Source organism: Diabrotica undecimpunctata, chromosome 2 (genome assembly GCF_040954645.1).
Source record: "Diabrotica undecimpunctata isolate CICGRU chromosome 2, icDiaUnde3, whole genome shotgun sequence".
Classification (NCBI taxonomy): domain Eukaryota; kingdom Metazoa; phylum Arthropoda; class Insecta; order Coleoptera; family Chrysomelidae; genus Diabrotica; species Diabrotica undecimpunctata.
The window spans coordinates 24,861,710-24,877,357 of NC_092804.1; the positions used below are offsets into that span (position 1 = coordinate 24,861,710).

At 32.8% G+C, this 15,648-nt stretch overlaps 1 protein-coding gene across 1 annotated transcript in view; it reads left to right on the forward strand.

Annotated features, from left to right (window-relative positions):
* Positions 1 to 6,664: 6,664 nt before the first annotated feature.
* Abd-B (Homeobox protein abdominal B) overlaps positions 6,665 to 15,648 on the forward strand; it is a 645,906-nt gene continuing 636,922 nt past the window's right edge. Inside the window, exon 1 of the mRNA XM_072522550.1 lies at positions 6,665 to 6,839. The gene's annotated coding sequence lies outside the window, so the exon portion shown is untranslated. The remainder of the gene's footprint in view (positions 6,840 to 15,648) is intronic.

The following is a 15,648-nucleotide window of genomic DNA, read 5'->3' on the forward strand; positions in this document are numbered from 1 at the left end:
AAGGTAAAAAAATATTACTAAGGAAGAGTAAAAATACCTAGTATTAGTCGTATCATGTTAACTTTTACTGTTGTATTTTTGGTTTAAATGCCATTTTATGGACCTACTTAAAAGCATTAACATTATTTAAAAAGACACTGGTGTCAGTTTTAAAAACTCATAAATTATCGGTTCATACACCCCAAAAACACTCGAAAAACAATACGCTCAACATATATCAATTGAAAATGTCAAACGTAAACTTGTCTTCAAGATTTTTTAGGATAGAATGGCTGTGAAGAGAAAAGCCTGCAGATGACAACCATCCAGTGGCGTTGCATTCAGTTAACCGTTCCCAAATAAACTATTTTAACTAACATTTATAAGTAATAAGTTAGAAGACTTAGAACTAATAATCTTCAAAACGATATTTATAAAGTCGGCCTTCTAAGTGTTTGTTTTGTTAATTTTACCATTAACTACTTTATCTGTTGCGTTCTTTTTTAAGTTTTATTGCAAATACTTATTAAAATATTTATCAACCATGTTTAAAATGTATCTAAGGTGTTTTAAATATAACAGTGCCTGCAGTTCCAAACTGCATATTTAATTTTACTTATGTAAATTATTTATATATAATACACATAAATATAGCTACAGGTCTTCTTAACCTAAATGACAATATTTTGTTACTCTTTACTGTCTTTACCTTTTCCAGGGGTTTAGTACGATTAATTACACTCAACCGAACTTAACCTATTATTTTTGTCATGCTTTATTCTTCCTGCAATTATGTCTTGTAGTATTTATTTTGCAAAGTAATTACTATTTAAATGGGACTAAGCCACAACTAAAGGTTAAAGTACGTTTATTGACGTTTCAATTTCCACTTCGGAAATCGTTCTCAAAATACAAACATTAGTAAATTAAACAAATTTTTGTTTTTTTGTTACTTAGTGAAAAATTCTTCTAATAATTTAATTTTATCTGACTCATTTATATTGACAATTCAGACATACATTATACATTTTAAAGAAGACGACTTTAAAATGATATTGCCAATATTGTTTGTTTGGGAAAGTCCCCTACAAATCTTAATATCTGATTATTAGTTTCGTTACCACCATTATTACTCGATGACTTAACGCGATAAAACTGATAATTAATAAAAAAAAATCGGTTGCCTGTAAAGTCGGTTTAACGGGCGAAGATTTTACGTGACAACGTCTTTTTCTCGGTAGAATATTTATTGATATGAATATTATTAAATTGCACAATAGTTGTTTGCAGTTGAAACGCGCTGTTTCTTCTCAATCGACTGAATTACGATTGATTGCAGAGTGATTTAAACTAATAATTTACTTAACACTATCAACATTTGTCAATAGTATGACATAACCTATAAACTCAGTTTCTCAACTTTTGTGTCAATCTAACAATTAATCAATCAATCATAGTTTACGATAATGAAATATTAGTGTACAATTATTTACCTTTATTGTTGTAGTTGTTGTAAATGACGAATCTAAGCACTCCACATTTTCACTACAGACACAGCTGACGATACTTTAACCACACGTGTGAACTTGTATTATGACGCTTTCTCGGTTTTCCAACGCCAAGAACGCTCGAGAAAGACAGAGACACAAGCACGCACCGATTCAACGCGCCTAATTCTCTAGTGCTGCGCGCGCAGCGGACCGATCATGTTTGAGTGGGAGAGAGACGCAAGGCATTCGCCGGTCCGGCGGGCCTCTCTCTCGTTCGGTGACTCATCGTAACAGACGTGAGCGGGCGTTACACTTTTTCATGAGTGACTCCGAGCCACAACCTAATTTAAGACGTTGTCACGTCAAAAAAAACAAGATTATCGGACAGTGCGAAGAGCTATGTGAACTGTAGAGATCGTGCAAGCACTCCTGACCACGACGCAGTAGACGAAATTTGGTTTAGTTACCACTTCCATGCGAAACGCATTGTACTAAGCATTGTATAATTCCACTTACAATAGAATCTTTCTGCCTTTACGTGAATTTGACTCCGCCTTCGCGCAGCTCCATGGTCAAGAGTGTTTGAACTATCTTTAACAGTATGTAAGCAAAAGTTTGAAGGATATTGAATGGTTTTACCAAAACAAGGAAACGCATTGATATATATGGGCACAGGCCTCAAATCTATATTGGATGTGATGTTGTATACAGGATCAAACTGCGGAAGTTATAATAACTTCACCAAAACGAATATAATATTTCCACCAAGAAAAGTAGGGATACCAGAAGATACAGAATAAAAAGAAATTTCCTCCTTCTTGATGGGCCTATCCGTTACGAATGTTGGGGATCATCATGGCAATCTTTATCTTATCTGCAACAGTGCGAAAAAGCTGCACAGATTGTTGTATTAAACCAGATTCTGAGGTTATTTAACCAAGATGTCCTTCTCCTTCCTGGACCTTGTTTTCCAAATATTTTACCTTACAGGATGGCTTAAAAGTATATAAAAGATGGCTATCTATATAAGGATTTTTACGTCTCCAGTCCTTTCTGTTCTGCCATTCTCCATCTCTAAGGTCTCGTCTTTCCACGGCCTCGTCCACTTCATCCCTACATGATCTTCGGGGTCTACCTCTTTTCCTCCTTCCTATTGGGCTCCATTCCGAAATCTTTGCTATCCACCTTGTATGATCTGTTCTTCTCACATGTCCATACCAAATTAAACGTTGTTCTTCGATGTAGCTGAGTATGTCTTGTTCTACTGTCATTCTTCGTTTTATCTTCTCATTTCTGATGCAATCCATTTTTGTCACTCTGCAGCTTCTTCTTATGAATCTTATGAACTCCATTTCAGTTGCTGTGATTTTGGACCTGTTTCGTTTATTTATTACCCAATTCTCTGCTCCATAGGTCATTATACTGCGTACCAAGGTGTTATAAATTCTCTTTGTATTTCTGGTAATCTGTCTATCCCACAGTACCCCGTTCATTTGTTTAATACATGTTCTTGTCTGTGCTAATCTGCTGGTTATCTCTTGCTCGGTGGTTCCATTTTTTGAGAGTATGAATCCTAAATATTTGAATTTGTCAGTGCCGTTAATTTCCCTATTATCGTCCATTTCCAAGTTTCTCACTGGTTCTTGCTCTGTTGTTAAATATTCGGTCTTTTCTAGATTTTTTTCCAGTCAATTTTTTGTGTATTCCTTTTCTAATTTTCGGAGCATATAGCACAGATCTTCTTCATCTTGAGCCATTACCACTTGGTCATAAAAAGTATAACCTAAATAGCCATGAACGTAAGAGTGTAAGAAGATTATAAATATATGGATTGAAAGACGACGTAAATACAGGAAACCACTTAAACTTAATAGAAGAACAGTCATTATGACCTAAGAACTTAATAGTACTAAAGAGACGATGACTGGGTTTAATTTGATCTAGAACCGAGACGTTCGTGCGGCGAGTCGTCCATGTCCATGTCCACAATTCAAAAGCGTCTATGCTTTGTCTATCTGATTCTTTGAGTGTCCATGTCTTGCATCCATAGTGCCATTACTCCATACCCCATTTAGTTCAGTCACTGCTTTTCTTGCCAGTTGTTTGCAGTCTTCAAATTTCACTTTTTGTCTTTTTCAGTTTAGAACTGCCTATGTTGTTAACTAGAGCTCCAAGATATATCATAGAGGAAACTTTCTCATACCCTGTAATAATTCGGGCTTTGGGAAAGTATTATTGGCGATCATTAACCATGATTTTTTATGAATTAGTAATTTCTTCTGGAGTAGAGGCTAGAAGTGTAGTGTCGTCTGCAAAACGAAGTTGGATATCTCAAAACCGCCTAGGTTTACTACTCGCTCTTAACCATCCAAAACTCTGCTCATTATGAACTCTGTATAGATGTTAAATAATAAGGAAAATAAAACTGTAAAATTCTCGTAACTGTATCACGTATCTTGCTACAGGTTGCTAATACGATGAATTATATGTTTGGAGAAACTCATTGTCGTCAGTATGTTCCATAGTTGTCATATATAACAATATTAAAGGTCTTTGTACAATGAACAAAACGTATAAATATCGAGATTTGATGTTCTCTGGCTTTTTATATGATGTTTTTTACATTAAGGATTTGTTCTCTAGTAACTCTGCCCTTTTATTTTGTAATAAATAATAATATAATACGAGGCAAGAGTATGAATAGGGAACAAAATATTAAAAAATATTATTTTTAAATTTGCCTGGAACAAGCTTTAAAAATATAAAAACAATGTAAAAGAATATGTATTTCACTACATAACAATAAAAAAAACTGTACAAAATACTCTTTGTTTTACAGACCAGATAGTTTAGGCACAGTACCAGATGGAAGAATGTATGTAAAGGAAACTCATACAAGAATAAAGTAAATAAGGGCTAGAGAATAACGTAAATAAAACATATACTATGTGCATCTTCATCTTCTTCTTCTTAGCCTTCTGTCGTCCATGTTTGGACATAGGCCTCTCCCAACTCCTTCCATCGGTCTCTATCCCGAGCAACATATTTCCAATTTGTTCCGGCTATTCTTTTAATGTCATCAACCCATTTCATCTGTGGTTTTCCTCGTGGTCGTTTACTTTCGTAAGGTCTCCAATGTTGTATTATACTATGTGCATAGGAGGAGATATAAAACAAAAGATAATGTTACAAACAAATAAGATTTAACCGTAGATATGACCACTGATATGGTATGGTTATTTGCAGAGGACGACACATGATAGATAAGCAAAAGAAAAAACATTAAATTGGATCTCACTCGTAAAACAAAACGTAAAAGATAAAGAAGAAAGAATTTTGAGAGATGGCGTAAATAAACAAACTATTAGAATACTACATCTTAAATATATTCTTTCAAATTAAACAAAAGGATGCATACTTAGAACTAAAAGAGATCAAAGCAAGATTCATTCGGTCTCAATACACTACAAGGTAGTGTTATGAGACCGAAATTTTAGCTCTTATACACCTTGGAGATACAGAAATCCAAAGGTTTCAGAACAGTTATGATACCCTATGATCCGAAAGAAACAATTCCATCCATCTAAAAAATGAAAAGAGTTAAAAAGATAAAAACCAGAAGTTTTAGTAGACATGGACAACGTCTGCTTCAACATGTGATAATCAAATCAATCCAATCCCTGTACAACGCGGATCAAAAAGAATATTCAATAGAAGAAAACCCTTCAAGTTGCTGAAATGAAAAATAGTAAGTCTAAAAACGGAGCATATTGCGAATTTTTCTTCTTCTAGTTCTATGACTTATCGATCGTTGAATATTATGTTTCCTAGCATATTCGCTATCGTTACTTTATTGACAGCAGCTCTACATAATAATGTACACTTAGAGTTTACGTTTCCACTCCATACAGTAGAACTGGAAAGATTTAGCAATATGTTATTCTAACACGAAGGTCAATATTAAGAAAGTGACTGCAAAGTACGTTCCTTATTTTTCCAGAAGCAGCTCGGACTTGTTCTATTCGGCTTTTAATTTCCACAGTTGGATCCCAGCTCTCACTGATATTACTGCCGAGATACATGAGTTTCTCTACTCTATCCAGTACAGCATCTCCGACTTTTATACCATCATCTTGTATATAATTTTGTTTAATCCATAGTGATCATAGGCTTATTTTATTTTGTTTATTAGATTTTGAAGGTCTTCTTGCAATTAGCCAGCACTAAGGTATCGTAGGCATATCTAATATTGTTCACGATTACACCATTCATAATAATACCTTCTGTAAATATTCCTTCTAGACGTTATTAAATTTTTCCTCTGTATACAAGTTAAAGTAGTATACAGCCTTGTCTCACTCCTCTTTTTATATATTTTTTTTTATTAGACAGTACTTGTTAAACTTTTATTCATGTCACCCTTGTTTTTTTCTTGTTTTTACTGGACTTAATTATATTTCTTGGACGGTCTTTTTCTCGTCCAGTTTGCCTCAGTGATTGGTTAACTTTTTTTTATATCGCGAACGGTTATTTCTTGTTTTGCGGTATCATTTGACATATTTTTTCTATCAATAGTAACTGTTTGCTTATTAGTCTTTGCAACCCTTTTCAATCTCAGTCTTATTTTTTCTACCAAAAATATTGTGATCTGTTGGTATTATGATGTTGCGGCTTAGTAAACATTTATGACTATATTAATATATCTCAAAACAAGATCTTTTGATAATTTAAGTTAGTAGTTTATTCATATTATAGTAATAAGGGTATCCTTTAAGAGTTTACTTTAAAAATGTTTCAGTTTTCCTGGTATAAGGAAAATAAAAGGCAAAAGGTTTAGGTATCTATATGTAATTTTATCAATATATCTTTTTGATATTTTTACAAAATAATTAAAAAATTACAGTATAAACATATCCATAATAATAATAATTTTAATATCCCGAATCACAGACACGAATTCATATCCGATTCCCCTGAAAGGTATTAGTCCTCCCACCCTCTCCCGGAATTGCTTCCAGCCGAACGCTCATGGAAAAGGAGGGTTCAGACGGGCACTACGCATGACCCCCGTCTCGTCCTGGCATTGCTCGCGGACCAGATTAAATAAAAATGTCTTCCCTCAGTCGGCGCACGCGCCATTATCATCGCGTATGTGTTGTTTTGGCGGGTATACCATTCTGTCACTAGAGCTTTGATATACTTACATGATTCGAAAAACTTGCGAAATTAGTGAAACGGCAAAGTGGGTGATCTTTTATCGAAATCATTGTTTATCGTGACGGAATCATTGTTTTATGTAATTTAGTGGTTTATAGCGAGTTTAAGAACTGTTTACCCCCGACAGGTTCGTCTTGTTTAGCGACGGCAAATGTAAGTGTTCTATATACAATTAAATTTTTTACCTGCTTTTGTTATGGTAATATTGGCGGTATTAACTTTTATAGTCCCGGTAGCCTATTGTTATTGGTTCTTGTGTATATTAGGGGAGTATTTCAATGGCTTTTATTCATGGGAAATGTAATACATAAAATACAAGTTGGATGTATGTAGATGTACAATATGTTTCTACAATAACAGACGAAATATTTGATAGTCCTTGATATGGTTAATATGTACTATAGATACATTAGTAGCTACTGTTTTAAACATTTGACTTTTATAATTTGTGAAATACTCTTAATAAAAAATAAGCAACTTAAAGTTTAAAATCTAGTTTTAAAAAGGTTCCGACTACCTTTATCACCGGCTTACTATAGTTTCGTTCGGATAGATGCAACAACTTCTTTCCAATCTATTTATGTCTATTTGTTTCTATAGAATGTATTTCTTTCTCATATGTTTTCTTTTATATATTTTACCATAGTGACTTTTAGCTAAAGCATGTGTACAGTTATTTAATACAAGTAATTTGAACTCAGATTGATTATATCTAATGTAAGCTCCTTCAGGAAATTTACTTGTACATTTTTAGTGGATGTTACTTGCTAGCATTACAAAATTAGGTTTTTGTAATGCTTACTATGTGATAAAAATTTCAAAGAGATTTGTTGAATTGTTTAAATTGTTTATTATCGAAAAACCATTTTACAAAAATATGCTAATTTTTTACTTATAAACAAATAGAATAACTTTTTTGCTATTGTTTGTAGAATAATTATTTTTACATATTCAGAAAGCGTATATTTTTTCACAAATATAAAAGGAAAAAGTTTAACCTAGGTCAATTACGGCCAAAGTTACCCAATTTTTTTTTAAACTTCACACTTTATTTGTTTATGAAAATTAAGATATTTATGTAATTTGCGTGATTTTGATTTTGTGTATACAAAGTTCAAGTAAAAAAATTTTGGTTTAACTTACACTTCAGGAGAGTAGTGGTAAAGCTTTAAAAATGAAGTACAGCTGACCTGACGTACTGATGTAATGACTACGTTAATGAAGTACAAAAGTTGAAGAAAATCGAATTTCAAAGTTGATAATCGATATACGCAAAAAAGTATTTCTTCGATATATATATATATATATATATATATATATATATATATATATATATATATATATATATATATATATATATATATATATATATATATATATATATATTTAGATTAAAATTATCTCAAAGATATTTTAGTTTTGTTAATAAATTAATTTGTTTATACTCCAGTCGGCAGAGACGAAAATGCCACTCAACTTCTAAAAATCTTACGAACAAGTTGAATTTTGCTGAGAATATTAATTTTGTGATACAAAAAATATGCAAAAAAGTTTACTATGTCTACCCCCTTACTTTTCCCTAAAACAACCCATCCTCAAAGGGGGGAAAATGGAAAAAATCGATGAACCCAAGAATCTATACGCCGTAAAAAAATATTTCCAAAAAAAAATGTATCTGAGGAACAACGATGTTTATTAGCACTTTTTGTGTAAAATGAACCGTTCTCTCAGAAAAAACGCTTGAAGCGACCTGCGATTTTGAATGTCAGCTTCTTCTTCTTCGTATGCCGTCCCCATTAACGAAGCTTGGCGACCACATTTTTAAAAACCTCTGTCTTTTGCAACGTGGAATAATTCATCTACAGTCATGTTTGTCCAGTCTCGAATATTTAGCAGCCTGACTTCCTCTTTCTACCTATTCCCTTTTTGCCATCGACTCTACCCTGCATGATGACCTGCAGAAGACTATATTTATCATTTCTCAGTATGTGTCCAAGGTATGCAGTCTTGCGTACTTTTATTGTTCTCAACAATTTTTTGTCTCAACCCATCCTTCTCAGCACTTCCTCATTGGTGACCCTGGCAGTCCATGGAATTCTCAACATTCTCCGGTATATCCAAAGTTCAAAGGCTTTAAGCTTCTTAACTATTTGCGCTTTTAATGTCCATGTTTCTACCCCGTACAATAGTTGCGACCAGACGTAACATTCAACAAACCTCAGTCTCAGCGCAGTATTCAGGTTTTTGTCACAGAACAATTGCTTGAATTTTGAGAACGCTGCCCTTGCCATTTCTATTCGTACCCTGATCTCTTGGTCTGGATCTAATTCTGTGTTGATGTAAGCTTCCAGATATTTATATTTTGTCACTCTCTCTATTTGCTGTCCACCAAGAGTTAGTTGTTCATTATTTATTGGACTCCTTGATACTATCATAAATTTGGTCTTATCTGTGTTGATGTCAAGTCCCATTTGAATGCATTCACTATTTATTGCATCCAGTAAAGTTTGTGGTTCTTCTATACTCTCAGCCATAATTACCGTGTCATCTGCAAATCTCAGTGTGTCTGCATTTCTCCACCAATTCTTATTTACTTTTTTTCCCATAAGGCTTTTCTGAATTATGACCTGTGAGTACACGTTGAAAAGCATCCTTGCCTAACCCCTCTCGCAATCGGTATATTATTTGTTTCTATATCGTTCACCTTTACTACTGCTTTAAATGCTGAATGTAAGCTACGGGCATGAAATCAATTTTAAATAAAATTTGTATCAATTCGAGTGTAAAAATTCGATATCTTTTGATCAGGACAAAAATAAAACAGCGTTTTAAAGGTTAAGAGTGTGCAGCTTTCATATGTAATTTTCGAATCTATGGCATTATATTTCATGGTTTTGGAAAAAATTGACTCTGTAGTTAAAGAAATACAGTATATACATTCATAGTATGAAATTTGGCGCTAGTCTAAAGTAACGCCCACTGTACTACTTTTTTTTAATCCAACAACTAATAGAAAAAAAAAACTAGAAACAAATTTAAAAAAAAAACTATGTATTAGAGATCAATACTACTTAGTAATAGATTTAGGATAAGATTGTATAAGAAACAATGACTAATGGAATAATGAGTAAAAATTGTAAGATTGGCGAATGGATTTAGTATCCGCAGTCATATAAACCCAAACAAACAACAACAATAATCCAACAACTGTATTTCAAAGCTGCCAATATCTATATTGAAGAGCGAACAATTTATTTCTATTACCGTGGTATTCTGATATTTTTAAGTAAAGGCTAAGGTCACCTTTCTGTTTCTATTAAGGTCTGCAAACCAACTGAGAAAAGCTTCCTTCATGTTCATTCAAGGAAAATAACAAAGCCCCGAGCGAAGGCGAGGGGTGATAGATGCTGTAAAAATTCAAGAAATAACAACATTAAAACGAATTAAAGACTTATTTAATCTATGTCTTGTAAATGGAATAATCCCATCTCAGTGAAACAACGCCACAACATTACTTCTCCATAAAAAAGTTGACATCACCGTGCTTGATAACTAGATATCGATAATCCTTCTAGCTTGTAAGCCATTCACAAAAAATAATGGCTAAAGGCTTGTAAGACAACCTCGACTTCTATAAATCAAGAGAACAAGCAGGTTTCAGGAAAAATTACTGGACAAATGATCATCTTTAAGCAATAAGTTGCGAAAGAGATTTCTATGGAATATAATAAACCCTTGGCTTTGGTGTTTATCGATTTCCATAAGACATTTGACACGGTAGAACTATTATCAATAATAGCAGCACTGAAACAATATAGAACAGATTAAATATGCATAAAACTTATAGAATACATACACAGTAATACAACCCCTATTTTAAAACTTCATGAAGGAACAGGTAAAATTAAAGTAGGCAGAGGAATTAGTTAGGGGATAACATGTTCTCGAATACGCAATGAAATAACTGTCTTGAGAAAACGGAGGCATCAATACCGACGGCAAAAGTTAGCTCACCTTAGATTCGCAGATAGCATCGTTTTTATCACAGACAACATCGCTGATGCAAAATAAATGCTTGATTTTTTTTTGCTGTGAAGATCCTTTCGTACAAGTTTCAGCACCAATTATATCTTGAACCCTGTTTCAACTAGCTAGTGTCGATGCCTTCTAGCCCAGGGGGACACACAGGTTTACGTGCCCTATGAAGTACGGTGAACTGGTTGTATCATTTTTAGAAATGAAAATGTCTCTTTTGATGATGACGTTAGAACTCGTATGTTCTAGCTTAAAAGACCAGTATGTTGCTGCTGAGCTACGGTCATCTACATAACGTACATGTCGCAGTCTACATCGACATAAACGACAAATGTGTACAAATACGTTAAGCATGAAAAACAAATTGGAAAGAACAACCAAACGCATGAGATACGGCGTAGAATAGGCTTAAGTTGGGATGATTTTGGTAAATTAAGGACGGTTTTTAAGAATCATATACCCGTATGTCTAAAGAAAAAAGTATATGAACCGGTAATGGCATAAAAAACGAAGAGATTATCATTAACAAAAAAGACAACAGGGAAAGTGTAGCCCAAAGAATAATGGAAAGAGTCATGTTGGAATCTCCAAAAGAGACAGAATACCCAGTAATACCATCAGACAAGAAATACCGAAGGTCAAAGATATAAAGAAATAAAGATGAGCAGGCATACGGCAAGAACATCGAACGACAGATGGACTAGTAAATATTACAATGGCGACCATTGTAGCACTCCAAGCACCAATGCTTTGGACCGACGACGTAAAAATAGTTGCTGTGAACTGTATATTGACAGCTCACAATAAAGGGATAAGGAGGAGTTTGGATTACACTAATTTTCAATAGTGGACAGTAATGGCTACATGATAAAATATTAATAAAAGTGTTTCTTACAAGGCAAGTTGATAAACATTTGTTTGGCTAAGAAGTCAAATAACTCACGAGGCGCAGTTTGTCCGACGGATGATTGTCAACCGTCGGACGGAAGTTTTTCTTACAAACTTTTTAGAAATTGGTATAGCATTTTTTTTTAGTAAAATTAAGTGAATATTGTTCACAATTGAATTGTAAACTTGACAGAGAACAGCTTATAGGGTGTACCTTTACTATTCTGTTGAATATCTGTTTCGTCAGGTATTTCACCAGTTCTTTTTAATTATTTCCAGTATTCTTAAATACTAATTTATTTATTTAACATAATAAGCCTGGAAAGCCCAATAATTGAAGCAATAATCCCAAATTATTCAACATAAACTACTTTATTCCTAATCCAAAATACTTTTAATATATACACAAATTACAAAAATTTTGTTGTTTTATTCTGTGCTTTCTTTTCCGTAAATTTCTTTATAATTTTTTTTCCATTTTATTGTATTCTGTGTAAAAAATAAGAGTATCTTATATCAAATGTTAAGTACTATGCAATTTTATATTCTATCTACAATGACATCGTCAGTAGTCACAAATTCTTTCAGAAACTGGATTTTCTGAAACCAAGTTAACGCCTGTTTTCATAGGTATAATCTTTCAAATTATATCCGTTAAACCCCCAGTATTATACTTTTTTTTGGAATCAGCTCATTTTTATCGATCTAAAAATGTCCTAAAATACAGGGTGTTACATTTAAAAAAGAGCCAATGAGCCAACGTCATCACTGTAATGTGTATCACCTTGTATAATGAAATTTTATTGTAAAATGTAGAAAATTAAATTTAAAAATCGACGTGTTTTAGATTTTTTTTTAAAGGCTTTTCATTTAGGAAATATCGAATTTATTCTATACTTTGTTACTTGTTACTTCATAAGTAACAACAACTCTTTAACAGTGACTGTTTATGCAATGCTTGCGTGTTTATTATTGGATTTTAGATCAAACCTGTACTTCAGAATACAGGTTAACAGTTTTTCCACGTTTTGGCTGCATCACTTTCACCTCAAATATTTTAATTAGACATACCAAAGTCAATAACCGATATCGAAAAATTCAATTATTTTTCTAACAGATAAACATTCGGATCACCCCTTTTTTGACGTGTTAAGTGGTAGATATATGCTTTAATACTATGTACTAAAAACGTTTAATTTTAACCACCATCATAATAGGTACACTAAAGTAATAATAGACCAGGCGATATCTGTTTTGGGTCGAGTAAATCGTATACAATCCTTTTTGTTGCTTTAATCGCTTTGAAACATCATTAGAACTGGAAAGTTTACTATGTGGATACTTCAAAAGCTGATCTAAATTTTTTATTAAACAAATTGTGAGAAAAAAATGAAGAAATTTTTTTTCTCTTTTTCGTAGCTATGCATAAAAATTTGTAAAATCAAAAAACAAATGCAATTAAATTTGCTACAAGATAGAATTGATTGCAAATTGAAAAAATAATAATTATTATTGCAAAATTAGCAAAAACCACTAAAAAAGGGTTAAAAATTAATATTTTTTAAACAAATTCCTTTGTTGTGCCAAGTAAGTAGATATACATTTTCACCTTTTTTATTTTGTACAACCTGGTTAAAATGTTGATTTAAAACTTTAAAAATGCAGAAAAATCAACAAGATACAGGGGGAGATAGCAATTTCAGCCGTTTCAAAAATGAAATTACGTATTCAAAACAGCGCTGCACTTAACAATTTTAATTATCTCAGTTTCTAGTCGACCAATTTTGATCATTTTTTTAACTGTAATCCTACGTACTACTCATATTCACTTGCAAAAGTAAGTCATTTTGTGTAGTTTTTAAGCCAATGTATAACGATAAGACTACCAAAGAGAATTGAAATACTATTATAAAAATAATACCTCAATCAAACATGGTAGCTTATCGTCTATGCTTCGCCTAGCTCAGTATTTCAAGTGTGAGTTCGTCTTGTCTTAAACTAGGAATTAAACCATGAACCCTTAGCTGACAGCAAATAAAACAATTATTTAACGAATCATATTTATTGAAAAAAATAAAAAAAAAAACAATCAACCCTGCCAATGCTTTACAAAAAATAAATTTGGCGATACTTATTGCATCGATGGGCTGCTTGCTACCAAATATCTGTGGCCTCCCAATCAGATGGTTAGTTCCTTCTGACAGCTGCAGTTATTCCATAAATTGTTTCATAAAATATTCTAGAAATATCCAATTATTCCATATTCTCCAATAGTGTTTTAATAAACTTTATAATACAGCCAATAAAATCTGGAATACGGCGAATATAAATTTGATATTTAAAAAAAGATATTAAAAATCTATTTTTTTTTCTAACTTGCGTTCTTTAAGGTTACAATATTAATGTTAAATATGCTATTTTTATCAATCAATCTAAATACATTCAATATACCTAAATAAAACTTTTTGTAACTAAACTTTATAGAAGAAAAAGAAAATCATTCAATAAAAAATTAATTTAATAAGTCCCGGATCGATTACTTAATAAGTAATTTTTTTAAACTATTAAAATGCACTAAAATTACATATTTATATAATTTTATTTATATTTATATATAAATATATATTTATAATAAGAGCATTAGACAGAAAAGCCCCGGTAGACATTATTTACCTCGATTTTGCTAAAGCTTTTGATCCAGTTTCAAAGCGAAGACTATTACATAAATTGGAACACCTTGGTATCCTTGGTCAATTAATGAGAATAATCGACGCGTATTTAAGAGATAGAAAGTTTTGTGTTAAAGTTGGGGATTCTTTCTCAGTTAAGCTTTCTATGCAGACGACACGAAGCTATTTTCCGATCCCTCCGTAAATTTCCAGTTACTACAAGATGACCTTGATTGCATATCGGAATGGTGCTCTACTTGGATGCTGCCTCTTAATGTAGACAAATGTGTAGTTCTCACATGGGTAAAAATAATCCGTGTCTTCCTTACTCTATTAATTGGCGCGTGTTAAAAACAGTGAAGTCACATAATGATCTAGGTGTTATAATTAATAACAATCTAAATTGGTCGGAACATTTTTCCATATTTCTAAAAGAACTAACAGTAAATTATATCTACTAAATAAAACGTTTGCGAAAGTGTCATTTATAAGCTCAGTTCATCTCTATAAACTGTACATTCGTCCAGTTCTGGAATATTGCGGAACTGTTTGGTATCCGGTATTAGTGCGCGATCGTAATATTCTCGAAAACGTACAGCGGCAGTGCACTAGGATGTCTTTTGGTCGCTCAAGACCTACGTATACAAAAAGACTGAATATGCCCAATCTCACTACATTTGAACAACGTCGACTTCGAGGCTATTTAATTATTACGTTTCGGATAGTAAAATATAACTTTCGAATTGTGGGGGATACGTACTATCGTCTTCGTGGCCACAAACTAAGTTTAAAAAGGAAACTTTTTTAACAACAACCAGACAATTTTTTCTCTGTAATCGAGTGTTCTCGATATGGAATAGCCTTCCGGCTGAGATCATAGATGCTCTCGCCAGAATAAACTGGATGACCATTTGCTCCATAGTTGAACATTTATATATATATATATATATATATATATATATATATATTTAGGAATTCTACAGTATTCACTGCCTTCTCTCGCTCAACCGTTTCCATCTCTGGTTGTTCCATTCTGCATCGTTTAGGCCTCTCTTACTCATGGCGTCGTCTACTTCGTTTCCTTTCGTGGTCGTCCGCTTTTCCTCCTTCCTATGGGACTCCATTCGGTTATTCTCTTTATCCATCTGCTGTCGCTAGTTCTTCTTACATGTCCATACTACTTTAGTCTTTTTTGTTCTATATATGTTAGTATGTCTTTTTCTATTAATGTTCTTTGCTTTATTTCGTCATTACTTCTCCTATCCATTCTTGTTACTCTGCAGCATCTTTGCAGGCATTCCATCTCTGTTGCTACTATCTTACTGTTGTTTTTCTTGTTTATGATCCAATTTTCAGCCCCATATGTCATA